Source organism: Diadema setosum, chromosome 2 (genome assembly GCF_964275005.1).
Source record: "Diadema setosum chromosome 2, eeDiaSeto1, whole genome shotgun sequence".
NCBI classification, from domain to species: domain Eukaryota; kingdom Metazoa; phylum Echinodermata; class Echinoidea; order Diadematoida; family Diadematidae; genus Diadema; species Diadema setosum.
Window position 1 is genome coordinate 41,791,691 of NC_092686.1, and position 18,511 is coordinate 41,810,201.

Genomic DNA, 18,511 nt, shown 5'->3' on the forward strand with positions numbered 1-18,511 from the left:
ATGTTTTTTTATATGAATGCCGAACAGCCTTGACTATATCAATAATGATATAATATGAATGTAAAGCATGACATTTTCACCAATTGGTGCCGACGGCCTCTTTCGCGGCATAAAATCACCAAGGTGGTGTTCACTGTGTAGACAAGAACTTTTGCAACCATTTCAATTTTGTGAATCTTGGCTCTCACGAAATTCGCAAAATTTAAGTGCACGCAAACATTTCTGGTTAATTACAGTACTCCTTTCAAAGTATATATGGGTCAGTCACATGTTTTCATAAGGATTAGGTAAACACCGACTGTGTGTAATCAATGACATGGAATCTTATCTCGCAGCTGTATCCTAATCGTTCATCAAGTGCAACATTTTGCATTGAGGTCTACGTTCGACAAAAGAATTTTGGAACGAGAAGAGCAAAGTGCTGTGACACTGACAGCTAACACAAGTTTCAAGCAGCAAGCTATTGACACAAACAATAGCATTCTCTACAATGCGTATTGTACGTCCAACAGCCTGCTGGTGTGCATACATCGTACATGCTTCCAATGAATGGATCCCAGACACATCAACAGAATCATCCATTTAGTGAATCAAAGATTTCAGGACACATGACAAGAGAGAGGAAACTGGACTTCCTATGATACGGCCGCAGGGCAGACAAACCCAAAGTCCTCCAACTCATTCACTCTGTCACAGCCCGTCACAATTCTGGGAAAATAGGATGTGTTCCTCTAACCCGCACAACCGGCTCTCGATGGGCATTGTACCGGGAGACATCCAGCCTTTGCCATTAACACCAACTGGGGTGGGTTCTAAAAATCGACATCAGAATTGAAGTTCGCATCAAGGTCTTAAAGAGCAGTGACTGATGCGTGTGTCCATTTGCCGAAGAATACTCTGAAACTTTTCTTCCAAACAAAAAGTTGCTGGAAGGGTGGGAGTGGGGGAGAAATACAACTTTTTGTACATGAGTGACTGAGTGCCGGTACGTATGTATTGTAAATATGTTGTAACGCATGTGCTGGAAACAATGATGAATTCTATATATGTCTATACTGAGAAGACTGGTTATGACTTATGACTTTTAATTTCTCAAAGGACAAGTTCACCATCATAAACATAAGGATTGAGAGAATGTAGCAATATTAGTAGAACACATCATTGAAAGTTTGAGGAAAATCGGACAATCCGTTCAAAAGTTATGAATTTTTAAAGTTTTTGTGCAGTAACCGCTGGATGAGAAGACTACTGCAGTGTGTGAATAACTTAGATGTCACATGTGTACAACAATAAAAGGAAAATATAAAGAGAATTTCACAAAATTTCATCTTTTGAAAAAAGTACACATTCCCTCGACTCGTTACCGACAAATGTTTTGGGTAATATTATTCCCCCTGCCTTTAGAAAGAGGCAAGTCAAGCGCTCTTTTATTATGCGAAAAAAGTGAAAATATGTTGAATTTTCTTTACATTTTCTTTATACTGTTGTACGCATATGACTCACAAGCTGTAGTAGTTTCCTCATCCAGCGGTTCCAACACAAAAATTTTAAAAATTCATAACTTTTGCATCGATTGTCCAATTTTCCTCAAACTTTCAATGATGTGTTCTACTAATATTGCTGCATTCTCTCAATCCTTATGTTTATGAAGGTGAACTTGTCCTTTAAACTTTATTAGAAAAAGGAAGGGATGTTGACAGATTCAAGTGGATAAGAAGTACAATATATGTCAAGCCAATTTTTTATTTTTTTTTTTAATACTTGGGCTGTACATAATTACTTGACTGGACTCATAGTAGAAACTAGAAAGAAAAGAGAGGAAGAAAAGTAATAAAACCCACTCTGAAACAACATGAAGCTAAATTTTACCAAGGAGGTATGAGTACATACCTACTTGATTTTACTGCCCAAAATGTCTTACCTTTGTAAGATTGGGAAAAATTCACAATTTGGCTTTCAATGGCATCTTTGTGCCATAATTTGAGCGTCATCAAATTATGAACAGAAATTATCCAGAGATTTGATCAATATCAGCCATGATAGACTGTGAGAAATCTTGCCAAATGACATGCTTGACATTCAATATACCATAACATGTATGCACTGTCAAGTGGAATCAAAACAGCGTTCAAAAGTGGGTAAACTTGAGTACATGATGGCATCAGTCAAAGTGAACAAGGTTCTTGTTCATGCAGAGGAAATCTCGCATCTGAATCGTTCCAACTTAAAAGCGTGGAAAGAAAACGGGGAACCGGTGAGAAGTTAGGGGATGGCTAATGAACTCTAAAGGGTTAACGAGCAGATGCTTCCAATGGGCTGGCCCAGACACAAACAAATCTTGTTTACAGCCCCTTAAAGAGCGCGCCGGTGATCATTAATTTCAGGACACATGCCAGGGAGCTCGAGCTGCCAGTGACGTAGCTTTCCCCTGGGACTCGCCACGGAGAGTCTGTGCCATCGTAGGGTACGTTGGCTCAACCACGAAAGGAAAAGGCTATGGCGCGCTGTAAAGACTGGTCACAACTGCACATTAACGGGAATGACGCATGACTAATTGTTCGGCAAATGTACGATGTATGTCTGATGATATTCCCATCTTATCAATATCAAGTGTCATACACCACTGTACACAAGGAACAAAACTCTTGTGTAGGTGGCAACGACTTGCAATACACAGCAATTGTTTCATGTTCTTCAACATTTGGCATTTTTCTTGTACACTGCATATAGCCTTACAAAATTGTACTACTCAGCAGAACAGGCAAGACAGCTATTGTCAGAGATGTATAATCTGAAAGACAAGTGTCCTCTTTAATATCATTTCACTTTAATAGCCGGGTGTACTGATCTAGTTGCCCTTGCCACGTAGGTACAATGTAGGTAGATTTGTAGTGCGAGTGTATACTTAATTGATTTTTCTCTCAATAATTTCTGAATTTACAGTCTTGTCTTAAAATCATTACTCGGCCTAACAATGTCACGGTCAGACTCAAGAGGTTTCTGATTAGGCTGAGACATTTCTTCCAAATGATTCATGACAGGAAGATATCTTAATTAATATGATGGACATGTAGATGACATTAGAGCTATGATCACGAAACAAGGTCTAAAAACTTTCACACATGTAAAATGACCATAGAAACAAACACTATTTTTGTTTTAACTTTTTTTTTAGTACAATATTGCAAGCCACACTCTCATAAAGTGCATAAACAGGAGTGTAGACTTCTCTTGCGATTTCAACATATGTTTTTGTACCTGGATCAAAATAACTTAGCAATTCCAGGCTATTTGAAGCCATTAGAATATGGAAAAGATGCCTGTTGTAGTCATTACTATAATCTGAGTAAATCTTGCCACTGCACTGATCACCAGGGAGTGCATCTCATCTCCAGGGACACACATTGTTCACACTCTAGAGTGGTTTTGGCTCCTTTTCAAATAGGCAACAAACAAGGTAATCAAAATTTTGGATGTGTCGCATGAGCACATCAGTATCAGGTGCATGCACGTTTATTTGTGTGTACGTGCAAGTGTATACAAAGTCTGTATGTGTGTGTGTATGTGTGTGTGAGTTTATGAACTGATGTATGTGTTTGTGTTTTGTGAGTGCACATATGTTCAGAATCACTGGTATACAGTACATTCAAAGTAAACACTCTCTTCCAATCAGTGACCGCACAACCAATATGGAACATATGTCCCAGGACCAGTTCTGCTTCAGCCACGAGTCTACAGCAGAGTCAGGAGCCAGCAGGACATCATTGAGGATCTGTGTGTGTGTGTGTGTGTGTGTGTGTGAGTGTTGTGTGTGTGTGTGTGTGTGTGTGTGTTTGTAAGTGTGTTACCATGGTAACTATACAGGACCCATCATATGCTTCAATATGGTATTTCTTAGATGGGCAAAACAATGGGTTTTGATACTGGCAGTGTCACGAACCGCGAGCAGATCATGTCAAAATGTTCCAGGAAGTTAACTTCGAATTTCCGATGATGTTGAGCTACAAACAAGCGTTAACAATGGGTGAATGCCAACCATGGCTACATACAGCACTCCCATTCTCATTTTCTTGTTTGTTTTTGTTTTTGTTGCACATATGCGGCATCAACCTTGATCATGATTTCCTTTCTCAACAACATAGGCAAGTGAAGTGCAGAAAGTTCCATGCATTCTCACTGATCTCCCAGTACTACAACTGGGAGAGCAGCACCTGGGGCAGTTTAGATGAACCTCTGAAAGTAACATTTTAGAATAAAAGAACAAGGACTAATTTGATTCTTGAAAACCTTCTTTATGCTTGCTCTATGAATCATTATGTTCATTGATATATGAAGATCAGAAAAGGGTACTATGCTGTTTTGTGTAACTTTCATCACTGAAACAAAAGTCTTGATGAGATTCCATAATACTACAATGTACATGCAGATATAACATTATTATGCCATTTATGATTATGATGGATACCTCTGCCGGGTTTTCCATACTGTGTAAAGAAATGAAGGAGACGATCAAACACAAGTCGTTGAATCTCCATCTTTACGCCGTTTCAAGCATGGGGGTCTGATCGACACGGTTTATCACCACAGTCACAAGGGAAGCAGCGCCCCTCATACAACAAAAGGGATTGAGCACACTTGGTATTTTCATAAGCAATTACTCGAATTAGGTCCCAGAGAATTGCAGCAAATGAACTTGAACTTGCTGCGTAGTAAATCAGCACACCTCTAGAGACTCAATCACTTTCCCCCTCTCTTTCCCCGGAGCAGAAAACATCAACATCCCATAATGCAATTATTCCATATTTGATTACGGGATGAGAATATTGCAGCGAGCATTAATTACGGAACATGCTGCAAACGCTGTCAGAACAACAAGACGTTATTAGCCAACAAACCGGGTAATTACTTCGACATGCGAGTGCAGGGCTGGCAGCAGGATGTTCAGAACTAGTTTTTTCCTCCCTCGCCAAGGCTGAGTCTCATCAGGGGGGTGCTCTGGTGGTGTTGTTGGCTTATTATTTGCCCTCTGAGGTTTGTATTCCATTTCTCAACCGTTTTAAAAGGGATCCATGTGATCCGCCTGCACCCTTGTTAATTTTAAGACATACTTCTTAACGCAAACAACTTTTCTCTTGCTCATCCTTACCCCCCCCCTCCCCTCCCCCCTTTTAGAATGATATGCACACTACCACACTGCTGGGCATCCCATTACAAACGTACCTAAACTTTAAGAGCATCCTCACATCAACTTGATTTCTTGTCAAAAACTTCCTCCTACAAAAAATGTACCCCTTCAAATCTCCAAGCCATGTGGAGGATTTTTTAATCGCTTTTCTTAACCTCAATTTTCTCTCTGTCCTCAACAAAATTCTTCATTTCAATTTTCATCAGTTATGGAAGCAAGAAACTGTAATATTTCTATCACATTAGTACATTCAGTGGTAGTTTTTGCTTGAAATCACAGACTAAACACGAACAGACACACATCTTTCCTTTTGTTAGCTGCAGGTTAATACCATGCAAACTGGCATATATGTGAATTTCTGCAAAGGACCAATATTTTTTCCTGAAAACAAGCCAACACCATCCTTGAAGTTTCAAGCCCTTGTCAAGCGGTATCACTATTTCAGTACTTTGGTTAAAGGACATACAATAATTATGTTGGGTCATTTTTTAGCTGCCATGACCTGTTTTTATCCTCTCTCAAGCACCATATAACTTCTGCCAAATACCGTCAAAAGATGGAATATGCCACACCACAACTCAAGTTATCAGACCACAGTTATTACTGCTCAGAAGGGGAAAAGAGAGTTAACGTACATCAAAGACCTCTGTCATAGTCTTCTTTTGTTATAAAATCCGAACGTGTCAATATGATTATGTAATTTTTATTCACATGGTGAGAACACGAAACAGTCTTCAGCTTACATCAATGTCAGAAACCAACAGTTGTCAGATCCACAATACCCTAATACCCCCCTAACATCTTTCCTTTTTCCTTTCCTTTTGGTCTTTTTCCTTTTTTTTTTTTTGGTCTTTCTTGCTTTCTTTTTGCGAGGGGGGCCTTAAGTCTATTTTTTCAGAGTACATGCATAAAGTGGTTTCCTGTACAGCCGAGGGATGTTTTTGTTTCCTCCAAACACAATGGCCAAATTAGGGCCACAGGAATCAGGCATCAAGTTCACTCAAATAATCAGCGGAAGAAAAAACAAAACAATCCAAGTGTTGCCAAGCAGAGCATTGCCTTTCCCTATGTGCAAGCTGTATACAATTTTTTTTTTTTCTTGGTTTCCTTGTACACACTGCAAGTTTGGCTGTGTCACTTTTACCTAGTGATAGCAGGCATGCGATAATAATGCATCAAATATCTACGAACAAACAACAGTGCTATTATGTCAAGAAACATGTCTGCATTTGTAAAAGAACAGAACTTGCTTTCTGGAAAAAAAAAACAAAAAAAAAAAAATTGTACACTTTCATAGGTTGTTCTCAACAAAAGTAAAAATTTCCTGACTGTGAATTCAAGTCGTAGACCTGCCATGACTGGCTAAACCATACAAGAGACTGCACACTCTGCCAAAGTTACTTACAAAAATACATAGTATTTTACACACGTATATGTATGGGACTGTCCATTGTTGACTGTCTTGGCCTCAAATGTTCTGGTTGCAAAGAGAAACTGTGTAGACTCTGACATCATATACCTTGGCTCTAATCTCAAATGTCAGGTAATTGGCCTACAAACTGCACACTGTATTTTCAGATGGTTTCCAAAACTTACAGTTCATTGTACGCAATCCTTTTTTTTCTTTATATGTTTTATTGATTTCAACTATTGGCATACAAACATAAATCATTTCCAATTATGGTATACAAATAACACAAACAAGAAAAATAAGTTTGCGAAAAAAGAAAAAGAGAAAAAGAGAAAAAAGGCAGCAAAGTAGAGGTACGTTCGACCTTCAGTCCTCCATCAAAGGGGAGAAGGGAAATGAAAAGCCGGAAGATACATGTACGCTGTAGTTCACAACAAAAATAAGAGATGATTTCGATTCGCAAAAGAAAGAGGGGAAAAGGGCAAACTCACTTACACTTTGAATGTATAACTATAGAGATGAAAAAGATAGAAGTGGAGGGAGCATCTATTCCCTCCCAAGCATACACATTGTAAAGACACTCTAACGTATATCATTGTACGCAATCCTGACTAAACAGAACTACAATTCACGGTGAAGCAAGTGAAAAAGAACACACAATCAAGGCAATCAAATTCAAATGTGCAAATCCATGACAGACCAAGGATGGAAAAATCTTGATATCAGTTACAGTATGCAAAACCTGTAAAAGTTTCACCATATCAAAACTGATAGTGAATTTACTGACTTGTGAAAAGCTAACTTATCATTCTTTGCTTGTTTAACCCAGTAAAGATGAGCTGATTTTGCCACATCACACATTTCCCATACCTTCCCGAGTATAAATGGGGAGTAAATCTTCAATGGGTTCTTTAAAGTGTCGTTCCTTTCAGCATATCATTCCCTTTTTAATGCTCTTAACATGGAAGGATGGAGATGATGTGTTATTATCTGATCGATGGACATCTAGTCATTTTCCATCCGATCACGAGGCTGTGTTTTAGACTTATCTCACTGGTGCTATAATTAAATGTATACATTGCAAGCTAATACATTTCATTTTGTTTAGTCAGTCATCATTAGTTCAGTAACTATGTATCGAACCAATGATGCATTGCCACTTGGAGGCAACGGTGCTATTTATACATTGCACGTTCGATAACAAACACTTCGATGCATATACCTGAAACTTGCGAATGAGTTCACTCACTATAGCAGTGTGCGCTTTTGGTTGTTGCTTTCGCCTACTTTTATTTGCATATTTAGCGAAGCACTTCACCATTCAGTTTAGATACATTGTATATGTTTGGTTGTCATTCAAACATGTACAAATATACTAGTCTATGACATGCAATGTATTGTGCAAAGTACCACTAAATGCAAGATGACTAATGTTAAACATGCTGATATGGAACAGATGACCCGACCTAGATTTCTGACAAGATAATGATGAAACCTGCATGAGGAGGGGGATGTGGGTTGCTGTAGTAACTCTGTTTGAAACTTAACAAATGTCTTAAGGAAATATCCCAAACTTAAGGGGAAACATAATAATTGGTTATTGTAGCTTACATGCCACGCATCATGTAGAGTTGAGAGTACAATATTTTGCACTTTGGAACAGACGAGTACTGTCTATGCCGATTATTTAGCAAGGTTTTTGTTTTTCGTGAATTTTGCAAATAGGGTGCTATTCACAAATTTAAAAACACACGAAAATCTTAACTCCAATTCCAACATGAATGTGACGTGCACACATACATAATTTCTCCTTTTAGTACTGTACGCCACAATCGCGAATTTAACCACTCGCAAAATTGTCGGGAAGTCCCAATTCGTGAAAAATTAGACTCATTGAATATGTGGTGTATACAGAATTTCGAGAGGTTAACATCTTGTCATTGAGCACCACAGTAATGAAATGAAGGTAATCCCTCTTTGGGAGAAAATTTATTGATTTCCCCTTGAAGATGATATATAGGGCTATTGGGTTATGGGCCTGGAAACATTTTCATGAGTTGTGCATTACACTAATAAATATCAGTGGACTTGAGAAATTCACATGAAAAAAAAAAAAAAAATGACACACACTGATATATACCACACAAAGATGAAAGAATTAACTTCTCAGGCCTAAATTATGAAAATTTATGGGAGGATATACCTTAGAGATGTTATGGAAGTAAAAAAAAAAAGAAAAAAGGAAAAGAGAGGCTTATAAATGAAAGATAAAGTGTCAAGAAATGTGCTTTAACCCAGTTGTGACCATTCAATGAGGTACTTTTCATCCAAAGTTTGCCCTACGACTTGGTGCTCTTTGCCTCACACGCTTTGCTATGAAGACTCTCTCACAAGTAGGTCCTACATGTATCCCCTTTGCTGGAGAAATGCATCTGCCCTGTAGGATGTATAAGCGACATCGCTGTGCTTACCTGCGGGCATTTTCTCTCAATGTTTTATGTGATATTTTCTCAAAGATATCTCCTGCTCTTGTTACAATATTGTTTTTCATTGTCTGTGGGGTGTCAAGCAAAACCATCATACAAGTATATGCTGATAGATACGCTTTGCAATGGGGAAAATCCCTAATGTTGCTGTGTCGCTACAGGGGAAAAAAAGCCCCACGAAGCCTAGTGATGAAACTCAAGAGCATGCTTGATGAGGGGCAAATGTAATAAACTTTCACATTGAACAAGAGAATATAATGTTCCAGCTATGTATAAGCACACCTTTCCGTAGAAACAAATCGAAGATATATATTTTGTTCTTTTGGCTGGATCTACAAGTACACACACACACATATATATGTATATATATATATATATATATATCTTTTTTTTTTTCAAATTTGTCATGGTACTAACTTACTTTCCCCATTTAGGCAAATGCTTAAGTATCAAAATAATGGTTACTGTCCATTATCTTAAACATCTATAGTGCTTCATACGAACAGGCTGGAGTTGCAAACTTCTCAGGGGACATGACTGTGTTTTACCTACCAATATAACAGTGAAATGTCTTTCACCAATCATACAAATAACTGCAATTGATATAGATAGCATATTTAACTACATATTATTAAAAACCCATCTCAGAAGATGAAGCCCTTACATTTGTTTAGAACAAATCACTTTGTTCTAAGACGTATGAAGTGCTCCTGCACTGCTGCAAAACATGTGACATCAAATTGCTCACAACTGTTGCATTGCAAAGGAGCTTTGTTTCCTTTTCATTCTTTTGTTTTGTTTTGACAAAGATTCATTGCTGGTGCAGGGAAAATGTCTTAACTTTGACCTTCATCCCTGACGACCTACAAACTGTTCAATAGAACCCGTCTGACAATATAAATCCTACATTACGGTATGAGTGCATTGTTATGAAATTTCTCTTCTGAAGGAAGGAAAGACATACCTTGTTCCTGCTTCTGTGTTGGCATCAAAGATCTAAGATGAAAACTTTATCTGTAGTTGGCTGCACGGCCGCCTCAAGCTCTTTCCAGAAACTCAGAAATTCACACAACTGCCTGCATTTTGGATCTTGCGAATGCCTGTCATAAACCTGATCAAAGTAAGTGTTGAATTCCACACAGATCCCAAGAATTCAAATGTATCTCTCCCTAAATTGACAACACAGAGAGCATGAACTGTTCATCTAATAGACACTCTGGTAATTTGAAACTCTTCACATATGGATGTATGTCTAGAATAGAAATGATTATCTGAGGTGAATCCCCCACCCCCTAAAAAAAAAGAAGAAGAAAAAAAAAAGAGGGCGGGGGGGGGGGGGGGGTTAGGAAAGAGAGGGGAAAAAAAAGAAGAAGAAGAAGCAATAAATAACTTGTCAGAAGACAGGAAGCAATGACAGATCTGGTAATAATAGCATTAAGTCATTGAAATCACAATACCAGCAATAATATGGGAAATCATTGTGCATGGATGCTTGATTAGAAAAAAAGTCGCAGAATACAGGCACTCGAGGGATGCTTAAGTTTTCTTCAATGCCAGCGTGGCTGCTAACATTGTATACAAAGCATTGTTATATTACTCATATACTTCTGTTCCTTTTTCTCTTTTGTCTCCCTTTTTTTTATGCATTATGAATCCTTCCCATAAAAAAATTCTTCCCATGCTTTCATGTCAGCTTTATACATTGCGACACACACGAACACATACACACACACACACACAAAATGTTTAATCTATTTCTCATTTAGTAAGCTACAACCCCTTAGTACATTTCATCTGGCTGCTAGGGGAAAGAACCAGTCATAGGGTGACAAATCAAAACCACGACCTGCTTATCAAACCATGTGATGTAAACCATGGCAGCAAGCTCACTCCAGTAATTACAATAAACGCTCCCCGTCCTAACTATCCCCCCCCCCCCACCACCACCACCAGGCCAGCATCTCTTCATCTTTGTACTTGATCTATCATTGCAGCAGAAAAATAAATAAATGGCACAATGCATGTCTAAGCACCTGAAATAGTCACTCAAACACACGACTTAACAATGCAATTGAGAGTGCAAAGCCAACTGTGTCTCTAAACAAAACGGCTACAAGTTTGGCGGAGGTTCTTTCTGATTCAGAACCAGGGGAGTATGAAGTGCATGTGTACAGAGACCAGGTAAAAGGTGCGCTTCACCAATCACAAATACTGACTATTGACTGCGCTGAATGAGCGCCTAGTCTCCATTCAAGGTGTCTTGCATGAGCGTCCATGGGAAAGATGACTCATTAGGTATCATTTACCGCATGAACAGCTAGCACTCTAGATAAAAGAGGAATGGGAGGTGAAAAGTCGTCATTTTTTTTTTTTCTGTCTACTATCTCAGACGCGAGGCTAGGTGAGGTACACACTACAGCGCATACTGTGGGAAAGTGCACCAAGGGTGGCGAAGCATGGATGCTGACTGAAAAGGAATTGCTTCAGTGAACTGCTTACTATTCATCAAAGAAATCTGCCTTCTATGATATTTCTGTCTAAAGTTTGCATTTTTATTGTTGTTGTTGATCTTCTTCTTTCTGCAAAAACCAACCGCGAACACCACGCAAGGCCCAGTCTCTCAGTCGCATTGAATCTCACCCAAAACACAAAAGCTAATGCCACGACAAGGAGTAAATGCAAGGTGCATTTACAATAATGACTTGCCCCCACTGCCACGCACCTGTGGGCCTAATGTTTGTGGCTATGTCTCATGCAGTAATATACAATGACACCAATGCAGAAATGCAGCTTACAAATTAAACTCTCTTTTGCAGCCACTCTATTTTGACAACACACTGTCTTGATACGTGGAATCCATTTCCAAGATGAACATAATATTGGCCACAGCTGCTTTCAGTTTACTATTCTGTCTGCTTCTGACGCATCCTCGATATTTTCTGATATCTGTATTGTATACACACATACGTGCAAGTAAATATTTAACCATAATGCCTGAAATAATAATCATCCACAGAAATATAAACCCTTCAAATCCTGACACTATGGTGCATTTCTCCCCATTGTGGAGAAAGTACAAGGATTGTGTGAAAGTTATGTTGACTTTAAAGTCTAGTATACGGCTCCATGATACACAGCATGCTTGTTGGTGAAGAATGGGTGTTGTCTCTATAAACCTTGACAAAACCACTCATGTTCCCAAAACAGGGCACTCAAGGACACATCATACAGAGAAAATGATTGGTGATGTATATGAGGACAGGCTATACTACATTCTCTCATCAAACCATGGATATCATACAAAATTGCCCAAGAAAACAGCAACAGCAGGGAATGACTTTTCTCTAACATTGTGCAGTGTCTGTATCTCATTGAATTAATAACGTGCCAATTCTCGTTAAAAAAAAAAAGAAAAGAAAAAGGAAGAGATTATAGCACAAAGAATGGAATGATTACCAAAAGTACAGCACAAAAGCTATATTTTGACAAAATTGAATTGGGTTTAGCTGAGACTCTCCAGGTACTCTATTCCTGCGACTTAGAGGAGAAAAACAGTGGGCCAAGTGTGCAACTCATCAAATTTCTGACAAGACGAGTTTCTGATCATTGGAGAGAAGGACATGGTAATCTAAACTATAATAAAGTACTATGTAGGCCTACCAGTACTTTGATTGTTCATCTGGACTTAGAAATGAAAAGCACCAACAATAAAGGAGTGATATTATGACAGTCCCTATAAAGAATGCTTAATGACCATGCACTGAATGCCATGTTAGCTGTATTTTTTTTTTCCAAGAAGAAATACATTGTAATAATTACTTCATGTCAAGCACTCCAACATGACAAATCAAACGGTCAAAACAGAGACAAACATAAGATTGATGCATAGTCTCATTCATGTCTCTTTCTATATATTTCTGTCACTTGTACAAAATGTTCTTTCAGTTTTAGATACTGAATAGGACAGTTTAAAACCATACAATATGAGGAGGGTGGGGGGGGGGCTGGTGAGAGAGATGGGAGGTTCAGGAAAAAAAAAACAAAACCGGAAGATAGAGAGGGAGCGAGCAAGAGAGAGACACACACACACACATAAAGAAAAAAAAAAAAACATCGATGACAGAACAAGAACAAAAATTGGATATTCTAATGACGAATCGGGCAGAGTAAATAGCAACAGCAGTCGACAACTCTTGTGGACAAACAGCAATATGCGCAGCTTGACAGCTGAGCATTCAGGCCGCTTTGTTGTCCTAGCCTCTCTGCCCATGAACAGGCTCTTGCAGCCATTTGGCTAGGTAAACAGCGCGAACAAAAAAACAACCCTTGGGTAAACAAACACACCCGCTTGCTCACAAATTTTCATATTGAAAGTGGATTCAATTTCCTGTGTGACAAAATGCACTAAATCAAATGGGGACACATCCCCCCCCTCCATTTTAGTCTCTGCTTCTTCTTATACCAATATCAATATAGCCACTAGCCAAAGAGATTGACACATGAAAATTAGTAGTTGGCCATTGTCTGTCTGTTCTTGCCTATATTCAGCGTGTTGATAAGCACACGGACCTATTGTACCCTACTCTGGTGCAATTTGGAGCAATTTTGTAACTATTCTCAGTGCTGACGATAAAAAACTTGACTTTAAAAACCAAGTACTCAAGAGCAAATTTGATTTTTACAGTGATGGGGAGATTGCATTTTATATGGCACAATCAACTGATGAACGATGCTGAAAGGTGTGTACTGTACCACAAAGGATCTTTTGTTTCCTCTTCTACTCTTGTGTCTCTTTGGGGGGGGGGGGAGGGGAGAAAGAAGGGAGACTGTTAAACTGCCCTATCACTCCTTGGACAACCAATTCACAATACAAATAGGTTTTTTTTTTTCCTAATTAAAGATTCAGAGGAGAGGATACTAGGTGGATAGTAGGGGGCAACCACAAACACTCAGTGAACTCTACAGAATCTTACCCATCTGAAGTACACAATTTCAACTTAAAACAAGACAAACAAAACAAAAACAAACAAGAAAGTAAAGAAATAAAACTAAATCAATATATGACAACTGCTATGGCTGATGTCATTATGGAATCCTGTTGCAGTGAAGACATTCCAGATATGTTCTAGAACAGATATAATACTGGTAAAGAATAAATTTCATTCATATTCTTTCCATAACTGCACTTGTACACATTTTATTGGAAAACTCTTAAAGAATCTTCTGTGCTACAGGTAATTACTACCGGTACTCTCTTTGTCCTCAAAGATCATTGGGGGGGCAGGGAGGAGGGAGGGGGAGGGAGGGGAGCAGCGAGAGAAAGAGAGGACGGGGGAAGGGGAGAAAAGAGAGGGTTAGGAAGAGAGAGCATCACTCAGACAATTCAAGAGAGATACATATAAGACAAGGTTTCCTTTTCTAAAAGTTTCCTTTCTTCCCTCATTTCATTCATCCCCATCTATCAGGTCAAAAGGTCAGTGCCTTTGGAAGTTATACCGCTTCCATAATTTTCCAATGGAGTATCAGATTATGCTTCTCTGGCTGGGATTTTATGGCCTGTACTAGTAGCACCATACAAAAGGAACTGCAATCAGAATGTATTAGACATAATTTGATTCTTTTTTAATTTATTGTAAGTGATTTGTGTGAGTATACATGTATCTTTGTGTAGGGCCTACATCATGGCCATTCGAGTGTTTTGTGTTTTTTTAAAGACAATTTCATTCATTCACTTCTTCTTGATATGTGGCTAAGAATTGCATTTTGAATGGATAAAAAGGGTGGAAAAGATTCTTTGTGAGTCTGAGCAATGACATCTTTAAAAAATGAGTAGGCCTAAGCACAAAAAAAAAAAAAAATGTTCAAAAAGAATTATCCTCAAATTGTTCATTTAACCTTTATTGATCATGTCTCTTGAAGAGCTCTAAATTGTATTCTGATCAAATGTCTTTGTGTAAAACCTCTCTTATTCCTAAAAGGCATTAGGTTCTCTCAATGCTTAATCCCCCCCAAAAAAAAAAACAAAACAAAACAAAACAAAACACAGCAACAAATACTTTACACCTACTTAAAAAATTGGTATTTAAAAACTCAAGACATGGGACAAATCTTGTGCAAATATTTACACTAAAGTTTGTAAGTTCAACAACAACAACAACAACAACAACAACAACAACAACAACAACAACAACAACAACAACAACAACAACAACAACAGCAACAACAAGAACAAGAACAAAAACAAAATCTGTTTAAGTCCACATACCAAAAAGGCTCTCTGATATTTTGACAAATTTGTGAAAAACCGACTAGGGAGTACAAAGATGTGTTGCAATACCATTACCTGTACTTTCCCCTGTTCAGCAGTCGTTGATAACATGCTGGTGTCAGTGGGTCAGGCAGCTGGAGTCCTCTAATCCAAAACAAAAATAGCTAACTTTTCTTTCACAATCACTCTGCCACTAATGATATGGTTACATGCTTTCCTCATACTCCATGTGGTGTATTGAAACTGTTACATTTCTAGTTCTATAGGTGTCCAAGTTTGCGTCTTTCTGGCTACTTGGCGAATTTCTACTGGTATGGCAAAGTAAGAAAAAAAATATGCTCCAGGACATTCTAATGCCTGCTACATTACAATAAAAATGTGTAAATGAACACTCAAATATCAGTACTACTATGCTTTAAACCATTAAGAATATACTTAGATATTTTTTTTTTTTTTTTTTTTAAGAGACTTCATATTTTCCAGTCCCAGGGTCCTGCTAAAAGTCAAGGTCATCCAATTCAGACCAGTAATAAATGACAGAATTTCCACAAACACTTGGAAGAATACCATTACATTTCTCATCCAGTTGTCGATTTGTGTGACTCCAGTTGTCTGCGGTACATTCGTACACAAACAAATTCTGTAGGGAAGTGTCTCCCCCACCCCAACATGTTTAACACCTCATTAAGATAAATGGTGTTACAAGTGTATGCTTGCTTAGAATTCAAGATATCTCATCCAAAGTAATATTCAAACTATCTGGACCTTTTCACATTTGTTGCTAAATCTATTAGTCAGTGGAAAAAAAAAAAGTTATGTGATAGAAAACCCCTGTGAAGAACAATTTTAAAGCTTTGAATTCTATAATTCAATTTTGAACACCAGTGAGAGCTAGTGTTCATGGCCAGTGATTTGGTGAGAGATGGATGCCGGTCAGAGACTGCAGGATACCCTCTCCATAGTGCCGATACAACCAACGTACAAAGAGCGCTGCCAAGAAGCTATCGGGAGTATCAGTCTCAACTTCATTGAAATTAATCAGTTCTTATTAAAATGGCTTCCTGTGAGACCTGCATACACGAATATTAAAAAATGCACACTCGGGCAATTGGAAGAAATAAGTCTTAAAACACCCTGTCTAGCAGTACGTAGTGGTGCTGTCTCAAGTTTCAGCTTTGTTGCACTGCCCTGTTTGCAGCGGGTTAACCCAAGTAAATTGATGTCTATTCCCACAACAATGGCAAAAGGAATAGACTCTAAAGCATGACGGACATGCTGTGACAGGTGCTACGGCTATTAATGCTAGCAACTCTCTAAATCTCGAGCTCAACCTCAAGTTCAAGTTCACTACATTTTGAGTAATCAACTGAATACTGTGTCCTAAAAATTAAGAACATTCATTCTCAAGTCTCAAGACAAAAAAAAAATATTATAATATTCCTAACATTATTCCTTTAAAGTTTAACAAACTGCTCTACCACAATGAATTGTTAGTGTGAGAGAAATCTACTCAGTGAATCCCAGGTAAACTCAGAGAGCTAAATAGCAAAATTATGGCTGCGTCTACAGTAAGAAATGGGCCACAGTCTAGAGCTCAGAGCTAGCCGAGATAAATATGTGCGTTGGGCTCGCTCGAGTTGCCCTTCGTAAACCGGTGTCGTTTGCACGTTCACGAGTGGAATGTACGGCACGTAGCACGCAGGGCGAAGCGGTGCGACATAAGATACCACGCCTGACAGTTCGGCCGAGATAACGAGCAACTACCGTACCCCCAGACAGAAGTTACGATCGCTCTCCTTCCTTTGCAGAAACATGACAGTGGAAGAGTACGGGGTGATCTAACTCCGTACACATTTCTTTACTAATATTCATTATTTTCATCGAAAACAGAATTTTTCATCGACACAAGTTGAGAAACGACTGTGTTTAATTCGAGCTGGGCAACTGTCACATGTTACCCAATCCCATCCATACCCACGAGGGCCATACAAATTGCGCGGCTCCGCGCGATGAGCGTGCATTTCCTATGCAAATTATTTATCCGAATAGAAAGCCATTGAAAGCACAAATAACAACAAAAATACATAATATAAAGCGAAAATTCATTGTAATGTGAGTTTACGACAATTTTAGGATATACAAGATACATAAGGCAAACACTCACCGTCTAGGAGATGTACTCCGGCAATTCATCAAGGCGTAAAAGAAACCTAAATCAGCTAGTTTCTTGAATGCAAAAGACATTGAGCCTGTGTACAGCTTCTTGCTGAACCTGACAACGATAAACAATGGAAATATCAGTGCGCTGGAATTGAGAATATGCACTGTGATTTGATGCGCTTATTTTCCACGAAACAGAACAAAATTAGGTACATGCACTGAAATATGTATACTCTGTTTCTCTAATACGGACATTTCCGTGGAAATCCCGAAACAAACAGATATGTCTGCATTTCTGGGCTACATGGCGGTGGAGGCATGTTGTTGTTCTTAGTCGTGCTCCGTCTCCTATATTCATGACGTCAACAGTGTCACCTGCTGTGTAAACAAACCATAATGCAACGTGTAAATTACCTCAATGCGGTGCGCTGCGTGTTATTTTTATGTTGATGTCTGGGAGGGATGAGTTGATGCGGTTTCGAGGGACAGTGCCTGCATCATGTTGCCCCTTCTCCAGATTTTTCCAATTCATCCCGTATCGCGCAACATCCGACATAGCGACATGGGCTTCGTCGCAGGGACACTTTTAATTATGCAGAAAGTTTCCCAGGGACGCGCACGGGTAGGCATGTATAGAGCAGCCAGCACGCCCAGATTGGCCCGTGGAGCTGGCGTGGGGTTTCGCCCGTGTTTCAGCAGTCAGCAATGATACAGGCGAGCCAGACTGATCGCAATTGGGTTAGCAAGCGATAATTCTAATCTGCAGAAACAATGTGAATCTCTCACGCATCATTGATTATGCATCATATCTTATCCTTTCTTTCTTTTTTATTCAGATGTTCCCTCATTTTCTTTCTTCTTTTATTCATTCGTTCCTTCTTTCGTCTCTTTCTGTCTATTTTTTTTTTTTTTTGACTGAGCATATAATATTATCTAGAATTAATTCGTGTTTCCTGCCGCGTCGTTCATCCGAGTTCAATTATTGATGTAAATGGTGATCT

General features: G+C 38.7%; 1 protein-coding gene across 2 annotated transcripts in view; it reads right to left on the minus strand.

The window, feature by feature from the left end:
• The window catches only part of LOC140245994 (uncharacterized), a 76,536-nt gene extending 58,706 nt beyond the window's left edge, over positions 1-17,830 (minus strand). For both annotated transcript variants that reach the window (XM_072325445.1, XM_072325444.1), the window contains exon 1: positions 17,515-17,830. The gene's annotated coding sequence lies outside the window, so the exon portion shown is untranslated. The remainder of the gene's footprint in view (positions 1-17,514) is intronic.
• Between the last annotated feature and the right edge of the window lie 681 nt (positions 17,831-18,511).